At 36.6% G+C, this 12,016-nt stretch overlaps 1 protein-coding gene across 1 annotated transcript in view; it reads left to right on the top strand.

The window, feature by feature from the left end:
- Positions 1-211: 211 nt before the first annotated feature.
- drd4-rs (dopamine receptor D4 related sequence) overlaps positions 212-12,016 on the top strand; it is a 136,131-nt gene continuing 124,326 nt past the window's right edge. Inside the window, exon 1 of the mRNA XM_028811675.2 lies at positions 212-645. The gene's annotated coding sequence lies outside the window, so the exon portion shown is untranslated. The remainder of the gene's footprint in view (positions 646-12,016) is intronic.

The raw sequence follows: 12,016 nt of genomic DNA on the forward strand, positions 1-12,016 counted from the left end.
ATCAGAAACAAATGAAAGCTCCTTCTAAAGTGTAGTAAGGTGATAAAAAAAGAGTAAGATCTCTTTAAGAACCCTCGGAGAATGTAAAGGCTGTGTCTGGTGCATAGCCAATCCCAGCAGCTGCTAGCATTGGGAGGAATTTTGCATATGAGATGGTACTTATCATTCAAGGAGAAAAGAGAGCGGATGTTTAGAGACAGAGAGAGAGAGAGGCAGAGAGGCTAGAAGCACATGAAACACTAACATCGCTCAGTTGTCAATAATATCAGAGGAAACATGACCTGAGGGAAAAGGAATGGAACTCTCAGCACCATGCGAAAGTAATACAAATGAAACTGCAAATTTCACTGATTTCATTAACTTGGTTGGGCTCTACTAGAGAATAAAAAAAAGTTCAACACTGGATACATTGTTGCTTAGACAAATGGAATAAGCATCATTTTTGATTTAGGATTCAGGGGAATATGACTTCAGTATATAGTCTGCTTGTGAATGGATCAAAAGCCAAACTGAAGGAAGACAAGTGAAAAGTTAGAAAGGGGTGCTATTACATCAAGGCACTGACCACACAGGGGGACAGAAGGATTTTTTCTTTATAATCAGGGTCTGTTTCCTGAAGCAAATGAAGAAAACCTAGATGGACTGGTAAGTTGCCTTCCTTTTTTCCTTCTATCAATTGTGTGTTAGAAAATAAAACCAAACAGTGAAATATTTTCAGAGACCTGGGTAGTGCGCAACAAGTTTTATTTTGCTGTGACTGTACCTAAAAAAAGTGCAAACAACATAATATAGAACAAAGTAAAAAGGGTGAGGAGCTCAGATAAATCTGAATTATGAAGAATGCCTGACCTTAGGAACAGCTGGACCACAGTGTGAAGGCTCATCCAATGCTGAACATCCAGTTGTTCTGTTAAACATTTTTAGAACTTGAGTCATATACTGTATTTGTTAATCTTCCAGTGTGCTTGTTGTCACTGTTAGAGGACTGCTTTTAAAGAGCATTACTCAAAGTTAGTGAAGAATCTGATATCTCACTTATGATTGCAATATGTTAAATCAGGCTTGAACCTCATGATTATAGCAAAAGATTTTTAAATCTGTTATCTTTATCGCTGTACATAAAAAGAGTTGCAAACCTATAAGAAACGTGGTGACCAGTGTACTGCAGCGGTTAAAACATTACCTTTGTGAAACACTTGTAACCTAAATCTATTTTGTACTGATCAACAGTAAATGAATGTTTCACTACAGTATACATTTTCTTTATACAATATTGCTATAGGTGTAAGAACAAGGAAAGGTTGCACAGAACTTCTGCTAAATGATGCTGCAATTAATTATTCTTGGTACAGGCAGAGTCAAAATCTGGCATTAAATATCCTTTCAAACATCCACACATTCATTTATGGTTGCTAAAAAGGTTAAAAATACAAAAACCTGCTGCAAAGACTGGAATGAATGCCTGATGAATAAACGATCGAATAAATAATTGAATTAGATTGAATGCACTTTTTATCTTATTAAGAGTTACTGTACATTAGAGAAATGTGAAATATAAATAAAATGTAATTTTATTAGTTATTATTATAGCAGAAATTTTATAATTGTGTTAAAATTTTTACAAAATTTATCATGTGCATAATAATTCACCTATTAGAATGTACAGATGATCATTTTTGTTTTAATAAGTGCAGCACTACTGTGTGCATTTTCTATGCTAACAGCCATGATTAATATTAATACTCCTCTGCTTATACATACTTTGTAAATGTGGCTTGCACCCTGAACCAAACCTTGTTTGCTCCCAGAATTTGACTGAGTTTATTATTATTCTTTTTTTAGCAGATTCCTCTTTCCAGTGTGTCCTACAAAGCAAAAGATAACGTACATAATACATTCAATATGAGTGATTAGAAAGTACAAGGGTGGCACAGTGGAGCAGTAGTAGCACTGCTACCTCGCCCTACGGAGACTGGGGTTCATGCCCGGGTACTCCCTGTGTCAGGTTTGCATGTTCTTCTGATGTTAGTGAGAGTTTTCTCTGGGTGCTGCGGTTTTCTCCCACAGTCCAAAGAGACATGCATATTAGACGACCCTGGTATGTGTGTTCCCCTGTGACAGGCTGGCACCCTTTCCAGGTGTTGTTCCTATCTTGCGTCTGATGATTGATGGGATGGGCTCTATCTGCCCTGCAAACCTGCCCTGGAAAAATGTGTAATGAACATGGATGGATGGATAGAAATATTCTATTTATTTCATATTTATATCACCAGTTAGAAAAGTTGGCCATACAGCATAAAATATAAACAGTAGTACAGTGTATATCATGTTCTTATGTTCATCATAGTATAGTTAAAAAATGTAATTTTTTTAGTTTGCTCAACAGGATACTCTTACAGTATCCTTCTTTTAATAATTTCTGACTCATGGTGAACGATTAGACAGCAGAAATAATCTTTTCTGTTGATGACAATATTTTTCAGTTCTTTGAGATGGCAGCTCACTTCTTTCATGATAATCTTGTTTTCTGTCTCTCTCCGACTCTCTATTAGTCCTTAATTTTAACTTGTCCAAAGCGTGTTTTTTTTATAGTGAGCTTTCTTGTCTCATGGTGAAAGAAACATATTTTAGCGTAAGCTTAGTACTACATCTTTCCAGTTTGAAATCAGGCTTGACTTGACCTGAAACAGATCAATTTTTCTTTGCTGTCCTTGATATGTACGGTAGTCTATAGTTCAAAAGAAATTATTCTTTTTACTCTGCTTTGATTGCTATATGTTACTACAAGAAATATCTGTTCGTCAACTCTCTGAACCTCCTTTACTCAGTATAAAGTCCCAGGGAGCCTAATCCTATTGCAGCTACTGGGAATGCCATTGAATTTTATATATGATCAATAAAAAAAGTGTTTTATACAGAGATCTCTAAAACAGAGAGTTGTATAGGGGGATCTATAAAAATGGAATTAGAATGCCAAAAAGAGATAATAAAAAAAGAAGATTATCTGAACCATAACAGCAAAAAAATATATAAACAGGAAAAAATATTTATATCATCCACCAAGCATAAACAGATGGAAGTGCAAACTGCTGTACCCGTCTCTTGCTAACACTCCACAAAGTCTCCCTTATCACGCTTCTTTTCCTCCATGCCATTGTACAACTCACCTCCTCAATCAGACCATGGTTCCCAGTTCTTTATATTTTACCTTTCATGCTGGTGGCCTCTCAGATCCTTCCACCTCCGTGCCCTTAGCTACATTGTAAGAGCTAGGTGTATATGGCAGCTTCCTGACCTTCTACTTTTGAGCTGAAACATCCAGTTCTCCTGTGTAGCATACTGTGAGCTCTACAGCTAAAGGTGATACTTCAGTTTCTTTGTATGGCCCATGGTGAGCTCGTGCATTGTCAGATGTAGACCTGGTGTAGTTTCTGATGTTGGCAGCTTTTTCTAATCCAAGATCAGTCATGTGGACCCACTGTGGCTTCAGGTTTTTGTTTCAACCAACTCCTGTTTTTAATTGGACTCCTAGGTTAATTAAGTGAGCTGTTATTTCTTTTATTTTTTGGGGTCAATGAAGAAATTACAAAACTAAGTTTGGTAATTTTTATTAAAATGTACTATGCAGTTAAATGAGGAAAACTTAGTTTTTTTTAACAATATTTTCATCCTGATTTTAATTCTGTTAGTCCAGGTGTTCAGGTTATTTAATTCATTTTTTACTAATTAGTGATTCTGATGCTGAAATAGCTGAAGCCTTTCGTCATTCAGTGTTGTTTGCCTGGGTGTCTTCTCTGCTTGTCATTATTAGAATAAAATGAAAGATGCAAAAAACACTGAAAAAAGTGCAAAATAAAAAGAAAACAACAAGCGTGTTAAGCATTTAAAGCTATAGCAAAAATAGAATTACTTTTAAATGTCTTTTAAATGTAAAATCATACTGCTCTGCCCTTCTGAATGTAGAATAAGAAAGCGAAAAAAGACTAGCTAATTAAATTATTATCACTGATTTTTAATGTGGTTGGGACAAAAACCTACAACCATAGGAGGTCCCTAAGCCTGAGTTTGGAGACCACTGTACGAAGTTAGGAAACTACTTACATGACTTCCTTAATTTCAGTACATTTGTTAAAGAATCGTATACCGCAAGCCAGCTTTAGTCAGGAGTCCTGAGCAGTACATTTGCATGCCTTGGATTTAAAAATACTTTGTAACTACAGGTGTCAGAAAGATAAAGGTAAAGAGATGCTCTGTCTCAAATATTATTTTTTATTTTTTGCTTTACATGGAGGTGACTTGCTTACCTGTCTCCATTATAAACTGCATTCAGAAATGAATACTGCAAGTTTCTGGAATTTAACAACTACACACATCTAGTCATGTAGTAGTGCCTGAAATCTAACAAATCACTGGGGGCAGAAAACATTTATCTTAAGAGTGCATAAGAAAGTTAATAAGTACATATATAAAACCCCTGATACATACTGTATATTTCAAAAAACACTGCACACTGTGGGAATTTGTAAGGACTGGATGCTTGTAAATATCATCCCATTATAAAGGGAGTTTAATGGGGCTGATCCCAGTAATTGTAGACCACAGGTAAATTAATACAAGCAATTATTAAGAAAAAGATCAAACATCACTTGGCAATTACAGGTTTTTTAGTGAGCACTCAATATGCAATCAGAAGGTGAAGATCGTGTTTAAATAATATCCTGGAATTCTATGAGGAAACAACAAATGGTTACTGTCAGAGAGGTGCATACAGTATGATATTATTTATCTTGATTTTCAGAAGACCTTTGATATGGTCCCACATGACAGGTTTGCGAATTATAAGAAGTGGGAGTTCAAGATGCAGGGCATAGATGGGTCCAAAATTGGCTTAAACTGTCACTGTCAAGGCCGATGATTGTTTCAATATATATAAATGCATAGGAATATAACTAAAAGGACAGTTAAGTCTGCACACATTATGAAACTAGTGAAAGGACAGATAACACAGAATCAGCTAAATCATTACAGGTGGACCTAGACAGAACTCAGACTTGGTCCAATTTTGGGTAAATTATAAGGTACTACACATAGGAAGTGAAAATGTTAGATTTGAATACACAACAGGAGATTGGAAACTTGCAAGTACCCGTTATGAGATGGATGTGGGAGTCATTGAGGATTCATCACTATTGACATCAAGGCAGTATACATAAGCCATTAAGAACACTCCTCAGATGTTAGGTTACATAGCACAATGTGTGGAGCACAAGGTCAAGGGATGTTTTGTTTCAGCTACACACTAGTGAAGCCTCATCTAAAGTACTGTGTACACTTTTGCTCTCCGTATTATAAAAAATTCTCAGAATAATTACAACTTGCAGTGATCCACATAAGCATCTCTTAACCCCCCACTTACAAAACTTTGGTTTACCAGCCATTTTGCTACAGAATGTAAGCTTCCAAGAGACTAAGTGGACAGGCAGGTCTGATATGTTTCCTTCCATTATCTTTTGTTTGTTCATCCTGTTTCTTTACACTTCCTAGTGATGTTCTCCCCACCATCCATGTCCCCAAAATAGACAACCAAACATTTTACGATACTTGACCATCAGGCCCAAGGCAAATCTCAATTCAATACCTATCCAATGCAGGTCACACTCACATACACGACTACACACATACTGATTATGTATAGGGACAACAAATAACCAAGCACATACCTATCCTGCGGAGAACGAGGCACACTTTTCCAAGAGAAGACTATGACATCTATGAATTACAATACTGGACCCTGGAGAGCACAATATGATGTAGTCAAAAGGACAATCATTTGCAGCTCTTAGGTTCCTAAACATTATACTCTCCAAAACCTGGCTGCACCTTAATATTTTGTTCATAAAAGTCATGAACAAGACAAAAAATAATGCATGTTTGGTGTAGCAAACATAACTCTTGCTTTGAAAATTTGTTTATATTTCTGCTTTTGATTCTGAAACATTATTAATTTGTATTTTCTATGTTTATATCTTTATCTTTATTCATATGACATCATCTCATCACCATTTTGTATACCTGCTTATTGTGGGTGCCACCATTTTGTGGGTTTGTTCTATGGAAGGTGTCATTTTTTAACTTTTGTTTGCTGTGTTGCTATGTACTTGCTAGGTGTGTGATGAATGTGTCATACTGTATTTGTGATGACAACATGGAGGCCATAATATAAAAGATGATTATGCATTTGGTAGCATTCAAAATTTAAAGCATTCAAAAGAAAGATCTTGTGAGAGACATGCTCAAGCAAACTAAAAAAAATCTTTTAGGAAAAAATTCTGGTTTTGACTTTTGTTTCATTTGGAAATTTAATTCTGGTTTTGCCCTTAAATCATCTGAGAAAAATCAAGTAAGGGATATGGTCTGAATGTTTATGACAAGCCATTTAAGAAAGGCTTATTTTGATCTGATCACAGGTGAACAGTGCAGTGATCCCTTGTAATTGGACCACACCATCTTGTTCCATGTTTTGTAAAACAACACCTCTATTTTAATGTCATTGCATTGTGATGGCCTTCCACACAATTATGAAATGGTAGGTTAATCATGACATCTACACGATTACCAGACAATTCAATGTTTGTACTTCTTCTTCCCCTGTAGCCTTGCCATTGTGGATCTTTATAACAGCATAATGAATTCAGTTACAAAGGTTGAGCTAAACCCAGCACTACATTGTTTCCCACAAGGAAGGCTTGTCCTCTGGATTTTGGGTGCCTAAACATGTTCTTGTTGATTATTATATATATAGTCAAGGTCAAGTTTTCTGCAGCCCTAATAAAGACCACAAAATAAGTCATTCAGTATTTTGCCAGAACCTTTTTGAAGCCATTACCTAATCAAATGTTTCCCATGCAAAGTTTTTATTTTGGCCCCTGCAGCTTTCTTAGCTAACTAGTTACTCTCCATCAAATCTTGACAACCAACTACTAACACTGAACAAAAGGCCTTTTTGTTTAACTTAACTGTATACTTCCCTAGGGTGGTCCACAAACTAATGCAAAGAGTTGATGTTTGTTGAATTATTTCTTCACAAGGCTTATTTTTGCCGATTAGGAATTGCTTGCTTACCTGTGAAATTTTGGCCTGATTGTGAAACATTTAAAAGCTGATCCATTCTGAACATTTTGTGTATTGTTACTACGTTCACATTTAATTGGTTAAGTGATTAGTAAACAATAAAAAAAAATCAATCGGAGAACATTTGACGTTTAACAGCATTTGTTAATGACCTGCTTTGTAAGATGAGGCCAATTACTTGTGTACTGGACCCCATCTCCACCACACTTCTTATATCCTGCCTTCATGCCATAATCCTGACTGTTATGACAATAATCAATACATCCCTCGACACTGGGTTTGTGCCAGCCACTTTTAAAATTGCTTCTGTAACCCCCATGTTAAAAAAGTCTGGTCTTGATGGTGACGATCTTAACAATTTTCGTTCTATTTCCCACTTACCTTTTCTGTCAAACGTTCTTGAGCATGTTGTAGCCTCCCAGGTCACCAATTACTTAATCTCTAATAATTTGATGGAACCCCTTCAGTCTGGTTTCAGGGCGCAGCACAGCTGTGAAACTGCTCTTCTTCGGATAACCAATGATTTTCTTATGGCAGCAGACTCTGGACAAACCAGCATATTAATTCTGCTAGACATCAGTGCAGCATTTGACACTGTCAGACATGACATCCTACTGTCCAGAATGGAGAACATGCTGGGTATCTCTGGCACTGCCCACCAATGGTTCAAGTACTATCTGACTGATAGGCAAAAGTTTGTTAGTCCTGGCAACAGCAGATCCAGCTCAGCGCCAGTCACACAAGGAGTTCCTCAGGGCTCTGTCCTCGGTCCTCTTCTCTTCTGTATTTATATGCTTCCCCTAGGCCATATTATTCATAGCTATGGACTGGGTTACCATTTTTATGCAGATGACACTCAATTCTATTTCAATGTTAAAAGTGGAACTTCATCAGAGTTTTCTCAGCTCACAACTTGCCTCAGTGAAATTAAAACCTGGATGGAGCAGAACTCTTTAAAATTAAATTGCAACAAAACTGAACTCCTGCAAATTGGCACTAAAGCGCTACTTGAGAAAATGAACTCCTTTTCAGTCACTATTGACTTTGTTCTCATCAGACCTTCTTCTGATGCAAGGAACCTTGGTGTCATTTTTGATTTCTCCCTTTCTTATTTGACCCACATAAACCACATTAAGAAACTTTCTTGCTTTCACCTCTGTAACATGTCCCGTGTTTGCTCATTCCTCTCCTTTTCTAATGCTGAGAAACTTGTCCATGCTTTTATCACATCCTGCATTGATTACTGTAACTCGCTGCTGGCCGGTGCCCCTTCTAATCTTATATGACAGCTCCAGTTGATTCAAAACTCTGCTGCAAGAGTCCTTACTCGAACCAGCAGCAGCGAGCACATCACACCCATCCTGCTCCGTCTTCACTGGCTCCCTGTGTCTTACAGGATTGAATATAAAATTCTATTAATAACCTGCAAAGCTTTAAATGGCCTTGCACTGGACTACATCAGTGACCATCTAAATCACTATGCTCCTGTTCACCTACTAAGGTCCTCTGATTCTGGTAATCTTGTTGTGCCTCACATTAACCTACACTCTATGGGTGACAGGGCCTTCAGCTTCATAGCACCCAGACTTTGGAATGACATCCCGAAATTAATTAGATCAGCTGACTCCATTCATTCTTTTAAAAAACAACTTAAAACATCTATTTAGGAAGGCTTTAAATTAACTTAACATTCTGCCCTTTCTTTCAGTTTACCTCTCTGTCCAGGTGCTCAGGATAATTTGTGTGTCTGTTATGTCACAAATTAGGTTATTTGTTAGGTTTTTCTTTTAGTACTGAATTTAGTATTTTACTCTGGTTTATTGTCCTTTATTCTATTTAATGCTTTGTTATGTGTTTCATTGTTCTATTCAGGAAAACATTTGTATCCAATGTTACATATACCCTGCTGTTTTTTTTTTTTTCTAAGACTCTGTGAAGCGCCTTGAGCATGGGAAAGGTGCTATATAAATAAAATGTATTATTGTTATTATTATAACATTCTACAGGGAGATTCAAATGGGCAGGGCCCCGAGTTATGATGTGTTATTCACGTAATAATGAAACGATAGAGACAAAATAAATATACTGCATACCTTGATAGATGTGTAAACGATCCAATCACATTCGGTGTTGGAAATGTCACCTTCTGCTTGCAGATATAAATCGACATGGTGCTCCATATTGCCAAAGGTATCCGCAAATATTGTAGGGGGTGATGGTAGCAATTTCTTGTTCAATATTTCTATGTAATTGTTCCAATGTACAAGGCGTCTTCTTGTACACTTTTCATTTCATTACTCCCTAAAGGAAGAAATCCAGAGGTGCTAGGTCCAGGGAATGTGGTGGCCATAGTCCCTTTAAAATAACCTGATTGCCAAAACACAATTCTATTTGTGCCATGCTGCAAGTTGATTTGTGGCAGGTTGCCATATCTTGCTGGAAATAACCTTCACTGATCTCACGGTCATCCAGTTCATTCACAAATAAGTCAAAAAGAGCGCTATGCCTCAGTCGTTCATACATTTATCCAGGAATACTGTGATTTTTATTTTGTTTGGATTGCTCCATTATTAAGACAGTAATATATCATAACTTGGGGCCCCACCCATTAGAATCACCCTGTAGTAGTAAGTGGAAGTTTCCAGAACATTCTAGTATGGGTAGAAGTTTCAAGAATATTCTTGTAGTAAGTAGGAGTTTCTGTTTTAGCCATTTATGATGACAGAGTCTCATAAGAAACAAAGGAAAAGATGTGAAAATCTTGCAGGAGCCACTGTTACTGGACATTCCCTAACGTATTATACTGACAAATGAATCAGAACAGCTGCAGTCTGAATATGTGGTAACAGAAAAAACAACATCTTTTTTTGATGTTCTTATGGAAAAAGTGGTTCTCAAGGAACCACTACAACAGTGGACAGATGATTCCATCTTCAACAAATTTTGTGAACTGTCGCCATGCATGATGATGATGAACGATACAAAAGAACCAGGAATAAGTCTCACCAAAAAGTACTATGACATACTGACAAAGGACAAGGAACAGAAACGGTTTATTCTTCTACTGGGCACAAACCACCAAAAGCATTTTCCAACTTCATCACATGACAATTCTAATGTTGTAGACCTTCAAGAACATTTGGAACATTTGTCTGCTGCTCTGTTCTGATGACATAAAATCTGTCAAACAACTCTAAATGTTGTTTATTTTCATCAAAACTTTGTGTGTTTGTTATAAATGGGATAAGGAATAAAACTAGCCTTGTGGAGAACTTGAATTTGGTCCAACCTAATACATCACTGTTGATGGGCACCAAGTGGTGATCAGCTGACAACTCAGCACATTTATTGATCAAAGTGTCCGGAAGAAATGAACTTAGTTCAGGTAAAATAACTTTAAAGGTTACCATTGATAGTTTTGTCAACAAGAGAGGGCATGGAAACTTTAAAAAGGATTTGAAGCAAGGACTCCGAAGCTATAAGGCCATAGCACTGATCACTGTGCTCATGTTAGTAGTTTTAATGCTATTTCATTATAATTATGTTTCTTGAATAGCATTTTAAGAATGCTGAAACAAAAAGAAATACTTTATGAAGCACTGTATCTAAAATGTACTGAATAATATTAAATACCAATTTTATCTTGCAAACAATCCATTTTACAAAGTAACATACTTAAGTTCCATTTTAAAATTTATTGAATTATTGACTTTATTACATCAGAACACAGATGCTGCTCTCAGGAACGCAAACAGGCTATAAACCAATGGCTTTGAAAGAGAAGTTAGCACGATTGACTCAAGCTGTGGATGGCTTAAACCATTTTTCTTTTATGCCCACGTTGATGAAAATTCTTTCAAAGGCCACAGTGTGATTTTAACAAGGCAAATGACTTGGAGGTGTTTTACACAAAGACAGAAAAAATGACTGAATGTATTTTTTAATTACATGACAACGTGAGATATTTCAGATATGCTAGAATTGGCAGTCCCTTTGATGGGTAATATTCTGCTTTTCAAAAAAAAGTTTCAAACATAGTGCTTTCAATTAAGGTAATCTGAGTGGCCCTAGAAGAGCCCCTGAGGCCACACTTAAAAGCAACCAAGGGAAAACCTTTCTTAAGAAGAAGAATGACCTCTGGAAATTTTCAGCTTTTGAAGTGGTAGTGGTGTTTTGAAAGCCAAAGGTAATTGATGACAGCAGACTTTTAGAGTGTCCTCTGATTATGTCTGTGCTTTGGAAGTTCAGCACTACCCACCTCTACAGCAAAATTTCTGTTAAATATTCTGTATAATCAGTTTTGCTTGATTGCTGATAAGCAGTGAACTATTCTGTAGCTAACAAATCTTCATGCATTAATTTAACAACTTAGACTGGTTCTTAAAATTTCTCACTTCAGGAATCATCTCAATTAGGGACAAGTTATTTTAAACCTCAGCAGGTATGAGAAGTGTCAGCTTTGTCCTACTTTACTTTCCCCAGAATACATTTTCTTTATAACTTTGAGTAAAAAACACGCACAAACAAGCCGATTAGCTGGTTGACTCCATCTGTATTTTCTTTCATTACAGCTTCTTGTGAAGTTCATGAGGCTTACTTAATTAGGAATTACAACAAATTGTGGATAATATGTTAGAGCTCTGTTAGATACAACAAAAACAAGTACTAATTTTGCTACTTGGCCATTTCACAGTGGCTAGCAGTCTTTTCATGTCTCTAGTGAGAAGTTTGCACCAACAGCTTTCAGTGCTTCTGGGAAGTGTAAAGCTCAATACTTAATTCTGTACCCCAGCAGTCACCATTCCCAACCCCCAGGAGGTTTTCAGCATTCAGTGACTAACATGTTAAAGCTGGAAAGGTGCATGTGTTAATGATATGACTATCT

Source organism: Erpetoichthys calabaricus, chromosome 1 (genome assembly GCF_900747795.2).
Source record: "Erpetoichthys calabaricus chromosome 1, fErpCal1.3, whole genome shotgun sequence".
Taxonomy (NCBI): Eukaryota; Metazoa; Chordata; class Cladistia; order Polypteriformes; family Polypteridae; genus Erpetoichthys; species Erpetoichthys calabaricus.